Source organism: Thunnus thynnus, chromosome 14, assembly GCF_963924715.1.
Source record: "Thunnus thynnus chromosome 14, fThuThy2.1, whole genome shotgun sequence".
Lineage (NCBI taxonomy): Eukaryota > Metazoa > Chordata > Actinopteri > Scombriformes > Scombridae > Thunnus > Thunnus thynnus.
In genome coordinates this window covers 12,740,055-12,756,506 of record NC_089530.1, presented here as the reverse complement: position 1 = coordinate 12,756,506, position 16,452 = coordinate 12,740,055, and positions in this window count along the sequence as shown.

Genomic DNA, 16,452 nt, shown 5'->3' with positions numbered 1-16,452 from the left:
TGATCAATGAAATACTTTCTGAATTGAAATGAATCTCTAGATGTGCTGGAATGATGTCACAGCATCTATATGTGACAAGAAGTGTTAATGAAAACACACACCATTATACAAAAGCTGTCTTATGTTGTTTTTCTTTGAGGTTAAGATTTTACAGTGAATAATAAATGTTCTAATTCTAGATTAAGTAAGCCTGTGGTCATCTTTTATCTTGTTATCTTTTAGTCATTAGGCCCTGCAGACCTAATTTGTCAATCGTGCCATGGTGAGCCACCGTCTTAAAGATTGGTGGTTGTGTGCAGGCAGAACATTTGCAGTTATTGATCCAACAGACTCAAATGCCCTTCTGATCCATATCACAGTAAGGCCTTATCAGTGACATACAGGGATTTTCTGTGCTTATAGTCTCCACTGAAGTTTCATGCATGAATGCCCAAAAGGATACTGAAATATGCAAGTTCCCTTTAAAGTGGGACCACAAAATAACAAGATATTATGTCAAATGTATGTAAGTGTTTTGATACAAAATCACACACCATGCATTTAATTGCCTTCAGTGGATTTGTGCTTATAGTCCAGCTCTTTGTAACTTATCATAATTTGCATGTATGAACTACAGAAAAAAAAAACCATAGTTAATTGTTGCTTAAAGATTCGACTTGTTCAAAATGCTTAGAGGGTTTATGATATCTACTGTGAAGGCAATCCATAGCTCAGCTTAAGGTAAAATATTGTGTGTGCTGATACACCAGTCAGTACGATATAAGCCAACTGTATGTATTTCATCAACTTATCAGGAAATAATGTACAGCAATTCACTGATGTATGACTGCTGATGTCTTTGTCTTATGAAAGAGGCTAGTGAGGGTACTGAAGGTCAGACTTCTTTGCCTCAAAAGCAACATAGATAACATATTAACTTTCTTGCAGAACCTTGCTCTCATTCACTTGCACCCCTTTGCATGCAGAGTCGGGTCAGCTGGGTTCTATTACAATATTATAAAATCTCTAGTCAGATTCCATGCTCTTTCTCACGGCAGCGCAGTCTTTGGACTCATGAGATGCTGCCGTTCCCATGGCAATGTCAACTTTCCTTCTCTCTCTTTATATTCTCTCTTTCAGTGTGTTGTCTCCTGTCAGAGCAGAATTACTACCATTGATTAGCCAAAAAATGTCATTACGATTTTACTGCCGAAACCTGAATCCACCTCATAAGATACAGAGACAGATTACAAAAACCATTTAACATCTCTCCAACCAAATGACCCTTTTAAAAATGAAGTTCATAGGGCAAAAGAAGCTTTTGACTTAATGCATGACACATACATGATTAATCTAAAGAATCATTGGAATAGTATAAAAATATAATCTACTGGTTTCATTTTAGAAAATGTGCCACTAGATTTAAAGGCCCATGGTAATCTTTTATTTTTGTTCATACTGGGTAGCTTAAATTGAGGAAAATTAATATATACAAACATACAAGAGAGAGGTATATCATTTTTATGAGTAGTCCAGTGCAAACACAGCTATGGCATTTTGAAATCTACCCTTCCAATTGGGTGCATTGAGGCCACTGTCACAGTTACAATATTATTTGTGTTGTCACCCCTCTGGAAAAATATTCTTAAAAGCTGTGCATGTTCAAATGTTCAGCAAAGAGAGCAGGAGAAGACATGTCACATGTTTTCACAAACCAGAAATACTTGAGTGAAGCTACTACAGTATATAAAAGAAAGCAGAAACCCTTTACAGGAAATATGACAGGAAAATATTCTTAAAAAAACTAAAAATGCCTGCTTTTTAACACAAAGGGGGAACTTGTCTTTTATTGGCATCATAACCACGTGTCCCAATGAATACTGCTCCATCTAAATGTATTAGATAGATATGGGTTATGATAACACATAATCTTTGAATTCTTTCAGATCAATGTCATTATAAGGGTTTGTCAGAGATTGAAGTCCATATTTCTAATTAAAACTATACAGTTATGAGAGTTTAATTACATCTTTAATATTGATTGAATATTTTTGATCACATATTTGGCTTCACGTAGTACTACATAGTACTTTGTGTGCATTTTGTTGTGAGGCTATTCTCTGCACATTGCCTAATTTTCTCATGATTTTCATAAAATCCCACTGAGAAGTTTGAAATTGGACTGAGCAGACTCTATACTTAAGATTTTGTGTTTGAAATGTAGAACAAAGATTTGCCAGTGATTCAGCCCAGATGTGTAGTCAGGGGGAAGATTTCTGTCAGTTCGCCTCCAGCATTTTTCCTTCCACTTTCATCACAAAAATAAATAAAATAACAAAAAACAAAAATCAATCAACATCAATGTTCATATTCAGCTCTCACCTGATCAATGAATTAAAAACTTACTGGCAAAGAATCACATGATTTACAGCTTGCCATCTTTGATAGTTGCTCAGGCAAATTCAAATTTGGACAAAGTCTGGATAGAGGTGGGAGAAGCAGAGACATCTGTCAATCAAGTAAACATATTCCAAATGTTAATATTGCAATTAATCTTTTTCAAGCTTTAATGGAACAATAATTCTCAATCAATAAATCTGCCATCTTTAAGATTTTTCAGCTTTATGAATGCAATTGTTTGGAGTCTGAGATTTTCTGGCCCCAGCACTCAAACAAGTCCTCATATCTAAACAACAAAACAGGCTGCTTATCATTGCCTCCCGAAACAACCCATATCCTAGATAGAAAAATTGCTGTGGCCCAGGTCCGGCCCACACCCAACACTTTCAGCACTTTTGTTCGGCCCACATACCGTGTGGAATGATGGCACTTGGGCGGTCGGCGCCTATTTTCCAGATCTGGGCCACAAGCAAGCCATAGCAATGCCATATCAACCAAGAACAAACCAGATAAACCAGGACTGGCCCACATCTAGTGAGAGCACCGCATCTTAACCAAAAAAGGCCCACATTTGATTTGGGATATTTGGGCCATATTATGGGGCCAGAACAGTGACATTTACATTTTGGCATTGAAAATAAAATTTGGCATCAAAACAAAACCTGAACAGAAAAAGAAAACATTGGCATTGAAATACTTGTATTGGAAAACGTTGTATTGGTACTGAAAAAAGTTCCACTGAAAATTAAAACACGGATATCCATGATCCATCGTTTTAGCACCGCACAGCACATTGGGTAATGTAGGCCCAGCAAGAGCCCTCCTCTCTACGCCAAAACGAAAGAAAGTTTAAACTGAAAACCGATGACATTGAAAAAATACTGACAGTGTGTTTCAGTGCCAATACGACGTTTCCAATACAAGTGTTTGAATGCCAATGTTCAGGTTTTGTTTTGAATGCCAAATTTGATTTTTGATGCCAAAATGTAAATGTCACTCTTCTGGCCCATACATATTTGCTATTTTCCATGTGAGCCATTTCAGACTCACAACCATTTTGTCTGGGCCAGAAGAAGGCCAGCAGTGCCACATCGTTGCCTGAAGTGGCCCACTTCCATATGCTGTCTGGCATGACCATTAATGTATTTGGTTAAGTTATGAGAGGGATCATGTCCACACTTAAAAAATGAGAGAAACCAAAGAAACCAATCTGTTGGTAAGAGACAGGATGCCCAAACATGCAGCTCTACCATGGTTTAGCTGCAGTATAACAACATAATGCTACCACTACATGTCTGTGAGGAGGAGGAGAGGACAGCCAGTACTTGCATGACAAGAAGCAGAGAGGCAAGTATAGATTTTTAGGTTTTACGAATAAAAAAAAAAAAAAATTGATGCTGCTGTTTTTGTGGTGAGAACAGCTTCCAGCGGCCTCTTGTGGTATTGTACCTTAAGGCGCTTTGGCAATGACATCCAGCTTTGGCCATGACTGTGGACACATGGCTTGCTGCCTTCTGTTGGAATCCAGGCTGAGCATAACGTATGCCCTCCTTCACAATGAAGCTCTCGTCATTGGTTGATTTTTTTTTTATATCTGTGACATTATTGGTCAGACCCCAGATCCCACCACTTAACAGTTTAACACTTTAACATTGAAGGTTGTATGAAGAAAAATGTAGAAGCATATAAGGGAAAAGACCCTGCACCGACAGTATCTCATACACTTTACATTCAATTTTAGCACAAATATTTTTGTCTCTGAAATAAATATTTTGGCACAAGCACTGGTGAGAAAAAAACAAACTGAATTGAACCTAATATCATCACTGTACAGAGTTGATAGACAGACTGACGTTATAGAACGACATGATAATCACACATTATAATGCTCTCCTTTTTTGTCATCATAGTCTGTAGTTTCACATAAAATATTAATGTGTCTCTGCAAGTCTTTCAAGTCTGGCCAAGTTAACACTTGCAGCACACCTAAACCCCATATCAAACAGCAGCAGCTGCAGAGAAGCCCCAAGCCACCTCAGCTTAATCCAATTTGACTGGCCATCACTGTGGGCGATGCTGGATGGAACATTATGTGAGGTGGATAGAGCTTTTTACTCTGCATTAGTGGAAAGGGATTTATCAGTCCACTTTTTGACGTTGCTGTGAAAAAATAAATTGGTCAAATGCTAATATGTATTCTGTTATGTCCTTCCACAGGGCCAGTTAGTGATAAAATGAATAATCTGGCATTCATCAATATAACTGACATGGAAAGAAGAGATATGGGTGGAAGCTGTGGGTATATGATGACTAATTTAAAACAACTATTCATGATTAACATTTTAAAATTATTTAAGTAATATTTCACACATTTTTTATTTGCATTTTTCACTTTTTGACCTTGAGATGTAATTGTCTGACACTTTTCTTCCTTAAGGGTAGATGCACGAGTTGGACATCCTCCATTTCTGTTGCTTGGACGCTTCACAGCCTGCACATATTTTGGAAACTGGTGAATTGTCTGAGGAGTCTGAGCTCCAGTGACAGAGAAGGTGCAGAAATAAGCTTTTAGCTAATCCATGCCAAACATATCAGACATCTGTCACTTGCAGTGCAGGCCAGCCTTCTGCTTCGCGAGCTCATTTGGCACTTGAAATGAAAGATTTCTGTAAGACAATCTTCAGATTATGCTGCTGTATATCTCTTGCTATACTTTCATGGTGCATGCACTCTGTTCTCATTGCCAACATATCAGGGGGGTTCCCTGTGGTTTAAATGTCAGAAAGATGTTCATTCCAACCGACAGAATTAACTTACAGTCAGCTCAGCAAGGGGGGGCCCCAAATGATAGGATGCACCATTGGGAGGTAGTGTTACTCACCTGAGCTGCAGCAACTGTAAGAACAAATAAGGATGTGAACAGATGCAGAAGCACTGTAGCATTGTGAAGACCTCAAAACAAACAGTAAGCATCCTGCAATTTTCATGTGAGAGAAAATATGGCAAAGTGTGTCATTATCCTGCTCTATCTTTGACAACAACAACAAAAAACATGAATTGTTCATTTATTACCACACACTCAAAACATATTTTATATTCTGTCACATCTCTCTGTGTCTATGTCTCTCATAACAGATGGTGAGAAGGATTCACTCTTGGGTCAGAAGCACACGCAAAACAGGTAACGCATACAGTAGCAACTCGCCGCAGTGTCGTGGAAGACCGTTTTTCACAGCAGCTCAATTTGAAGAACAAAAGTTGGCTTAATGGGATGGTCTGTAATCTTAACAGTGCTTGACACGGTTGTGTTGGCACGGTAACTGTTGCTTCCTACAGCAAGTGAGCACTAATTATCAGGAATAGATGCTGTGTGAAAATGGTTGCATTATAGGATGCTCTGTGCGTGTAACCCTGGGCTTTTCTCATTAAAATATTTCTGTGGAATTAGATGGCAAAGAAAGAATATGAAACAGACAGCAATGCAGTCACCCCATTTATCTGTATTATGTTTTCATTTGGTCCATATTGGAAATCTCAACTCCACAAGAAAGAAAAAAGAATCCTATAAAACAGACTGGTGAGTCCGCTTTAAAAGCACCTGGGAATGAGACTAGTGAAATACGCTGATAGAGAGCAGCTCACAGGGATTATGTAATGTTGTAGTGATGGTTCATTTGACCACAATGTGCTCAGGAGGCCCTGATAGGTTTGGCTTTACATTAAGTCCTCCAATGAAGTTAGCTCAATTGGTTCAATTGAGCAAATTGTATTTCTTTAAAACGTGAAATAGAAACATAATCTTGTGCCTAAATAGGGAAGTCAGTGAGATTCAGTGTGCCTTGGAAACATAAAACAGAAAAGCTTTGGCACCCTCTGCTGTTAACCATGATATCCAGATGGCAGCTATTTACACAGACCTGCTGGAGTGATGCAGACATGGCAGAGGGCAGGGGGAATGTCGAGCAGCCTGACAGAAAGCAAGATGATAAAATAGCTTCTCTGTGATTTTTCAGGGCATTATTCTGCTCTAATTGCTTCCTTCTATTAAGGTGCTTTTGTTAATTTTTATATTTAAGGGGGAACTCATCCTGATTAATATTTGACTCTCTTGAAGAGTCATGTCTTATTCATCACAGGAATATGGAATTCTCTTTAGAAACCACAGTTCAAAAAGGAGAGAAAATGTTTTGTATTTTTGCTCAAAGTTCTTTTTCCCAGGTGATGACTCCCATAGGAACCGCAGACTAATTGTTGCTGTTGGTTGTTTCATATTCACCTAATGCCTTGCAGCTTTTTCTTGTGCTCCCAGGAGTACCGCTCATTTGCTCGGCTGTTATTTGTCGGGGGCAGCGCTTTGCCCACACGCTGTAGTGTGCTCTGGTTATCCGAGGTGAACTAAGACAAACATTAATTGGTGGAACTGGATCCTCTGCTCTGTACCTGCTGTGAGCCCACACCACGCTTTCGGTGTGGCAACCCCATCATCCCTCCCATCTGAAATCTCCTCTGACAGGGCCAGAAGCACCGAGCTCCTGGTTATCATTTATCATCCCAGCAGATTGGCTCATGTAACACGCGGCAGACTGATGGGTCATCCTCATGCTGGGGACCTGGCTGGAGTAAAGCCGTGGCGAGTTGTCTGCATGATTGGAGAGCTGAGAAATGGAGAGGATGGCTTGTCATTAAAGAGAGAGGAGGGACACTTCTAATTCATCTCACTAGTCATCGCTCCACAGTATAAGTGCTTCAGACAGCTCCTGTATCGTATTAGCACACCTGCACAAGCCCCAAGAGGGACGGATAGGACTTCTTAGTGGTGTTCCTCACCAGCTCCCTCAGAGATGTACACCAGAGATTACCCCATTAATATATCCCACTATTCATTGGGGGGGCTGGGCGGCTCCCTTCCCATGCACATCTGTAGGATACCACAGGTGGCCTCCCCTCCACAGAGGGAGGTACCCTGATTGTTTATTCAGAGCTCATCAGCTCAGTTGAGAATGTTTCTTGGGCTTTGTTGGTCAGGCTGACACCTGCTGTGTTACTCTCTTTACACGCCATAAGATCACTTTTCACATTTTGTGCGCAATGCGGTGCAATGTTCAGCCAGTTTTAGTTTTGACTCAAAACAACACTTTTCATCTTCACTCCAGTTCGTTTATCGTGAATGCCTCGAGTTGATCAAAGGATGGCGGCTGACAGGTCATCATTAAGTCATAATCCATCCAAAGCTCCTTTGTTATTCTTAAGATCTTGGGCAAAGCAATAAATACATACTTATGGGCACGGACTATTGTTTTGAAAAGGTCAAACCCAACACACTAATCAGTTATATCATGAAGAGACCCGAGCTGCTCCATCAACCAGGAGGTGACTTTGTGGACTCATGGGGATATTTCCTGTAGCCTCTACACATTAATGAGCTTAATTTCATAGCAATGCTCAACTAGGGAATATCTCTCTCTCCTCTGAACATCACCATGGATACCGACTCTTATTCAGTGTTAATGGGGCAGACATGGACTGTTTTGCTTTGATGACAAATTGAAGTATTGGCTGGCTTTCATCTGTTTTAGAAGAAATACGGTCTCAGACACAAGCCTAAATTTCACTGTCCAACTTTATAGAGGTAATATAAACTATGTTTTAAAGTGGTTTTTTACTTTAATGGAAATTACTTTTGTATTTCACTTTTTGGCATCCAGAAGCTCAGCTGTCTCTTTGGTAGCTACAGATCTCCTGGGATGGACAGACAGGTCCTACTCAATATTGCAAGGTGAGTGAGTCATACCAGATATTTTTACAGGTTTAATAAACTAAGCTGGTGCACAAACAACAAATTGAACAGGTGTAGGCTTGTAAAAATATAATACTGAAGGTTCCATTATTACAATTCACATTCGCACTAACATTTGAATACATACTATATCAAATTACTTTGAGTGGTAAATCTGTCAAAACTCACCCACTTGCTCTGATACAGAATGTGCACATTCAACTAGTTATAATAGAACTGAAATGCTGCTGTAGGAAATTGTCTGAGAAGGTGTGCAGTGCGATTTTAAATGGACTGTCTGGTTGTGATGACAGAAGCACAGTTTACCATGACCATTCATGCTGTTGAAAGCAGCTCTCTGGGCAGATGTGATCAGCAGAGGCAGTGTCTCCCTCCAGCCCAGATTGACAAGCCAGACCAGACTCAGAAGATGGATATCACAAGGGACAGCTGAGCTGCAGGAAACCAGCGGTGCAGGCAGTTTTCAGCCAGTCTCATTACAGTGCACAGGTTGATCCAGGCAATTGCTCCTCAGACAAGGTTGACTCCAAAGCACTAATTGCGTAATGCAGTATAGGATGATGATTATGATGCAGTTACCCGTTGAAAAAAATGACGGTGAACAATTGGGATGTTTGTTTTTACCTGAGCAAAACAAGGAAGGTGTGAGCTCATAAACAGCAAGCTGTGGTGGTAATAAACCATGAATTGTGAGGAGAAATGTTGTACGATGCATGTGGAAAACCAAATTCCTTGATTTATAATTTCAGACAGGCTACATTAGTCAGATGTGAAACTGTGAAACAGTAAATAGGCAATTTATTCGAACTGTGTACACTACAATTCTAATCACAATTAGTGTAATGAAGGAAACATCTTGTCTGCAACTTTCTCATCTTGTAACAGCACATTATTTAATGCTTGTCTACCACTTCATATGAAAGCATTAGATCAATTATATCCTATGCATGGTCCGTCTGCATTTCAGTATTCTCTCATGTGTATCACTCGCCATGGCAAGAGCATAATCTATGAGCATTAATCTTTATTATTCAGCAGAGCCACTGCAGAATTCAAATCACCAACCATATACTCAAGGTCACGGGAAAAAAGACGAAGAAGAAAAAAAAACATTTTACACAGATTAATAAATCAAAGTGTATGCCCCCAATCAAAATGTAAGTGGAACACTCAGTATTGATTGAGGTGTCCTTATTTTTGCTCAGTGAAACCATACTGAATACATATTTCATAACACACCCAAAGACACTAAAGGGATCCAATTGAAAGATGCTTTCTTTTCATTTACTACTTTTTCTATGCATCCGGCATTTAAGCATTCTGAGTCTGCAGTTTTCCTCTACTGTTCTCTGGGAATGCCTAAGACAAGCAGTTGTCCCCAAATTTGCTGTGAGAGCAGACAGATCACTGGTCAATTTACCGATTGGGCACTCATCTTATGTGCACTGAGCAGCAGTTTTAAGCCAGTACTTACCACATGCATGATATATTATCAAAATCATAGTGTGAAATTTAAAGATGTGTAACAGATATTATAGGAAAAAAGGAACATATTGTAATTCAAGCTCTTCTTGTACCCTTTATTAAACAACACCCTCTCTCTGACGATTTTTCTTATTTCTAAAGACACTCCAAGCAACTGAGATTGAAAAAGATTTTGTGTCATTTTTGTTGTTAGGTTCATTTTGCTCAGACTTTACCTTCATATTAAGTAAAAGTAAACCTTGCCATTTTACCTTCATATAACTTATAGTGTACTCCTTTTTAAACAACATATTTGTGTGAGTGTTAACCTGCATTCATAAAACACAAGTCTTACCCACCATATTTTGTCCCACAAGTGCATATCCACCCACTGGGATGTTGGCACTGATCCAGGTAAAGAATCATTTGCTGTTCTTTAAAAAAAAAAGAAACACTAAGAGCATATCTGCAAGTGAACATTAGTAACAGAGTTGTGGTTGTCCTGCATTGTGAGATGCTTGAAAAGTTTCTTATCATTTCATTTGAGTGATTACGAAATAATTTCATTCTCCATTGTCTGCCGAGGAGGCTAATTATTTTATCATAGAAATTTTAATTAGCTGTATCTCAGAGTTGTCCACAGAGCTACAAAAGCTACAATAGATAGAGCAAATAGTGTATGAGGCTTTTCACGGCAAGAACTATACTTCGCATAGAATAGTACAAAGAAAATATGAACTGTACAGGATGAATGAGGAAATGGTGCTTTTGATGGTAAAAAAAAAAACACGTCTCTGCGTGACATTCTGCAATGCATTCAGTGCAGCTTAAGGGAATGTTAGTATTACTGTAGAGCTCACCTCACAAAGCAGATTGGTTGCATGACTGTTTGAGTTGTAAAAGACTCACCAGAATCTGATTCCTACATACAGTAACATCAATGAAAAGATGAATGTGATGAAAGGTTTGTGCGAGCACAGTAAGATCATCAATGAATTCAACTACACCTCGTTCAGATCAGGTTGCATAATGCAACCTGGTTGCATAATGCTTGAGATCTGACATTAATATTTTTACAGCAGCAGAGCGGATATCAGGGGTTAAAAGTGAAGGTGACAGAGATTGATTAGTGGCTCATGATTGATTAGTACAGCCTACAGAAGACAATGGGAGTTACCAGCACACTAACACCAATGACAACATTATGGGGTTAACTCATATTCTTCTCTATTATTAATGACTAAGCAGCTCTTTTCCAGGCATCCTCAACATTGTCAGTTTTTTTTTTTCTATCCCACCCCCTCACTTCCTCATCTCATGATAAAATAAATTATAGACAGGAAAATGAAAATGTGGCAGGTGATTTGTCGGAAAGATAGTTTGTTATTGTGTGCATTCAGAATTGATAATTGCCAAGGTGACCTATGATCTTCTTGATTAACAAGGACACGGCTCTCCATCCTGACTGCTGCGGGGCTATTTCCAGAGTCCTTTGTCAGCATGATTTCTGTGCCTTTTTTGTATTGAATGAATCACACTGATACGTTATCAGTCATCCATATTTTGTTCCTTATAGTGTATTTAAAAAAAACCGTGAAGTTATAATGATTTCTTCTTAATTGACTTGTTGGAATTTAATACCTATAACAAGGGTAGCTGTGGGTTGTTCTGCATTAACTGAAATGCGCCGTGACTGCAAAGAGCAAGGAAAGAAATTGTGAAATTTGTAAAATAAAACACAGATAGCCTACTGTAGGTTTGAGTCTTTCATCAAACCTGCTGTTAAAGATGAAGTTTTCAAGGCACAGCGGCTCATGGAATATTTACATAGCCAGAGAGAGGGGTTTGTGGGAGTCTAAGGCCTGGTGGTTGGAACCACATTCAAAGGAAATGGATAAAGGCCCTGAGGATTCATGCGGTGTAGCATTGTCTCTGACAAAAAAAAAAAAAACACTGCTGGGGAAAAAATACCTTGATTTAAAATTCAGTTCTAAACCCAAGCATGGAAAGGCAAATAGAAGTGTGAGTGGAATGTAAAGCAAGCTGTATGCAGCAGTCTGGCTTAGTTAGGTCACACATGCATGACAGACCCTACATATTTTTTCCTGAATGACAAATTCGAGTCAATTCAAGAAAATGAGCCGGTTGAAGCTCGGTGGTATCTTGTCTCAACGAAGCTGATCTGCAAGCTTCTGCAAAGCAAAAGCAAGTTTCCCAGCATTTGATTTCTACTCATTTTCCTAATGATCATTTGAATTATGTCCGCTTTCTTACACATATATTAAAAATAAAAGTGAATTTATTAATATTTATAATGAGCCATATGGTAAACAAGCTACTCTGTGGCTGTGAGATTTGGTCCGGTTTGGTAGATCTCAGCATCATTTCCATAAAAGGAGAAATCTCAAAAGCAAATTCCTTTGAGTATACAGCATACCAGTATATCAGACCAATAAGGAAAGATGCTGAGAGAGAGCATGCTTGTCATCAATAGGATTACACTGTGTTGATGTTTGATTGCCTTTTTTGTGACTGTTTAAGATAGTAGCCATTGATGATACAAAAGATTGCTCATTTAAAGTCCCAATAAAATGCTAAATGCTAAATGCTTTTCATAATCATTCATTTTATGATGTACGGTGATCAAAATCCACTGTGTACATAAAAATTACAACCAATGACACCATTACAGATTCCTGAACCCCTCCCCTCCACCGTCTAGCTCCAGCCATACCATAATATAAAACCGGCAAAATTGCAATTTCCAAAGTAGCAATGTAGTACGGTGGTGCAGATCTTGGTTTGCTTCCTGAAAACCTAGTTTCCATGAGTGTGTGCTGGTGGCAAGAATGTATTTATTTGTGAAGAACCAGGATTTGTGATTATATCCATCCGAACATCCTGCTTTTACCAGAAATATGTCAAACCGCTGAAGCAAGACACCATCAGTTTCCTTGCGATAGTGAATGCTATATCCAAGCTTTAGAGGCTTTACTCATTCAAACACTGAACACCGTGTGTGGGTGACTCAACTGTGTACTTAAAGTTATTTTACAGTGATTAATTAAAGACAGCATCCACACTGCTGGAGCACCCAGACTCATTTTAAGCCTCATCATCTTTACTCTACACGCTCTGTTGTTGGCAGGCAGTTATCAATAAACACAATGTTTGTGACTGTGAACTATTAATCAGACAACACACAGTTAGATTTAGTCCTGAAAACCCAGCGATCCAAACAGACTAGCCACCCTCAAATAAAATGTTACTAAGATAAAGTGTGTTTATTTTGCCTCTGCAGCTCCATCAAGTTGGTTTTCATGTGCGCTATCACTGTCATGCTTAAGTATTTTCAGTTCAAGCCCAAGGTTCACATGCGCTTTTAGCTCCTCTGCCTGACATCAAGGGTTAAAAGCTGTGCAGTCACTGCTGTTAAAAGATGAGATCATATCACCCCTATAAAGCATTTTTACACTGTTGACTAACTGACTTTCAGATTTCCCTGATTACCGTGAAGACGCTGCAGGGTCAGATACACAGTTACATTTAGATAGTATACACCATGTGAGACAGACCTTGGCCTAATGTCTCTGAGCAGAGACGTTCCAAGACTCTGTTCTTACTGCAGAGGGTACCAGAGTGCAGTATATCAGTACACCATACATTTCACCCCATTAATCAAGCAAGGTTATTCTAAGTTTAAATTTAAAGTGGATTTTAAGTTGGAAGAGCTTGTCTCAGCAAATGAGGTAGTACAGAGTCCGTGAAAATATTTGAAATACGGTACATTTTGACTTATAAAATAGTGAAAGTGTGTTTAAATTTTAATGTTTTGGGGCCATTAAATGTTTCATACACATTAAAATTTTGATAAAAGCGAACCTCTGAAACTTTGATTTATTGATTAATGACAAGTGAAAAAGTTATCCAGTTGTACATGTTTGAAAGGTTATCTTCTTGTGACAAATTTCAGATAAGAAAGGACTCTTTTTAAGGTGCTTTGTTGTCCCGAGGGGCTCAAAAGGAGAATCTATCACTCAATATGACAATAAATGCAAATATGCATGGTGTTATTGACAGTGTTGCTGATGTTTATGATGCAAAATCAAAGGAATAACTGTATTAATGTCTTTTCTAAGCATAACATTTGAGTGAACACTAGTTTGTTTAATTACATTAGAATTTAAATTGTGTTGCTGGCAAAAACAAATGTGGTTAATAATGTGTTGGTATTGACTCTTTAAGGGTCATGTGTGCAGGAGTCAAAAGGCTCATACTCCACACATGGGAAGTCATTTTGATACATCGATTGCATGTGCAGTATATCTTCAAAGAGCCTCAACTATGCATCTTTTTGACATACATTGATTATCTCATACAGTTAACATACATTTGCCTTTGCACTCACTTGAAGTGTTTATGATTGCCATTACAAGAAGAAGTGCAAGAACTGCCCTCAGCACTTAACCTCATCTCAACCACAGCACTCTGCAATTTCTGCAACAGTTTTTAATTAAATATGAAGAAAAATGGGAAAACAGCCCTTGAAGGGATGCACGGAAAGTGCCCACACTTTAATTTGTTAATAGAGTGGTACATCATTAGTGTAATGATTGCATCGAACCATAAGACACAAGCCTGTATACACTGATAGTGACATCCAGTAAACATGACGCATGAAGAACATTACTGTAAGCATGAATCCATAATGCAGATTGTTTGCGAGCATGCTAAGGGAGTCAAACTCAATAGAGGTGTTTGTGGATAACCCTACTCTCACAGTGTGTCTAGACATCCTCACAAGTTTCTTTGGCATTGTCCTGTCTGTGAAAGTGATTATGCACTTCTATTCATGTCCCACTAGGTTACTGCTTCTTTATTTAATCATGTTGCTCTAAATAGTAAGAGACCTGTGAGTTCATCCTGGGAGATTATTGCTTTTTACATGAAACCGCAGGACAAAGAGACCCTTTTGCAACCATTCATAACTCTCGCTAGCGGCTTTGTGAGGCTCTAGGTACATTTGTGATTTCAGCTAAAAGCTCACAGTGACAATGCTGACATGCTCATGTTTAGCAGGTTTGGTGTTAACCATGTTCACCATTTTAGTTCAGTGTATTAGCGTGCTGGCATTTGCTGATTAGCACTAAACACTGCAACTGAGGCAGATGGGAATGTCATTCGTTTTGCAGGTATACAATCATAAACTATAGCACTGGACGATTTAATATTTTGTCCTGATGATGACACTAGAGGCAACATTAAAGGATAACTAAAGTTGTTACAATTTTTCCTTAAGGAGATGAATATTTGGACCAAAGTTCATGACAATCTATCCGATAGTTGTTGAGATTAATCTCTCAAAATCACCAATGTGAGTGTGAGTCATCCTCTGGGGACCATGAATGTGTGTCTATCTTGGCAATCCATTTAACAGTTGTTGAGATATTTCAGTCTTTCTACAGGCACAATGCTAGCATGGCTGAAAACAGAAGGGTGACATCTTTTACTAGAATCACTAAACTTAACTATCTGCTTATGTGATACTACAGTATATACTGTAGAGAGTAAAGGCAGATGTGCCACTTCTACATGACAATTTGCTAGAGAAAAAGTAGCAACGCAGTTGTGAAGAGACAAGAAAATACTCCCCGATCTGACCATTAAAGAAACATATAACTTCTGTAATGACAAATGGTATAATAACTTATTCCACAACAGCACAGGAGACTGCAAAAAAAAAGAGTTCACCACTTCAAGGAAAACTTCTCTGAAACATGCTCATTTGGGGTTTACCAATAAGTCATCCATCTGAGATTCCTACAGGGAAGAGCCCATTATCACTGTGCTAAGACAAATGTAACATATGGACTACCTGGTAGAGACTGAGTTGAGCTGAAAGTCTGAATACATTTCACTGGTGTCTGGAGACTTTACCCTGTCTGCCTGCATATATGTGTGTGTGTTTGTGTGGGAGTCTGCATTCCTGTATGCACTGGTAGGTACAAAGAAAACCCATCATTTTTCTATAAGAGTGATAGTTCATACTATAATGATTCATAATGGTTGGTTTACATCAAGAGACTGATGTTTATCACATGATCAATAGACTGATGTTTATCGCATGAGATTTTGTAATGGACATGAATGCTGTAAAACAGTCATTATATCAAACAGATGTTCAATTCGGCATTCACATACACACATGCGTGAGCGCAGGCAAAGTCACACACACACATGCACACACACAGGAACAGGTGATAATAGGGCAGTTCTTTATACGAGGTCATGAATAATTCAGAAACCATGTGCTGAAACAGATTCTTGAGTTGACAGAGTGACAGATTCTGCAACTGCTATTAGATGAGAAATATCACAAATGTTTTAGAGATTCTAGCCGGGAATAAATTGATCTGCTGTGTGTGCTAAAGTACTGGTAAGCTCTAACTGAATGCAATATCAAGATTTTTCATAAAAAATCAAAAAGGATTTCTGTACGCATAACATTTATAAATATATAAATCTGTTGCACATACACACACCCATTTGACATTCCTTTAACTTGACCATAAGGCAAATTACACTTTATCTACAACATTGTTTCAAATCATAACACAGACCACATGATGTTATTTATGTTCTTTATTCTTTTTAATTTTTTTTTTACTTTCAAACCACTGGGAGGAATACATTTTTTATAGGATATATCACACTGTCGTTAGTGCACACCATTCCAGTCTAAATGCAATCATGGTAACAATTTCTATGACACCCATGTCCATAACGTATAATAAACATACTTTTAATGCATT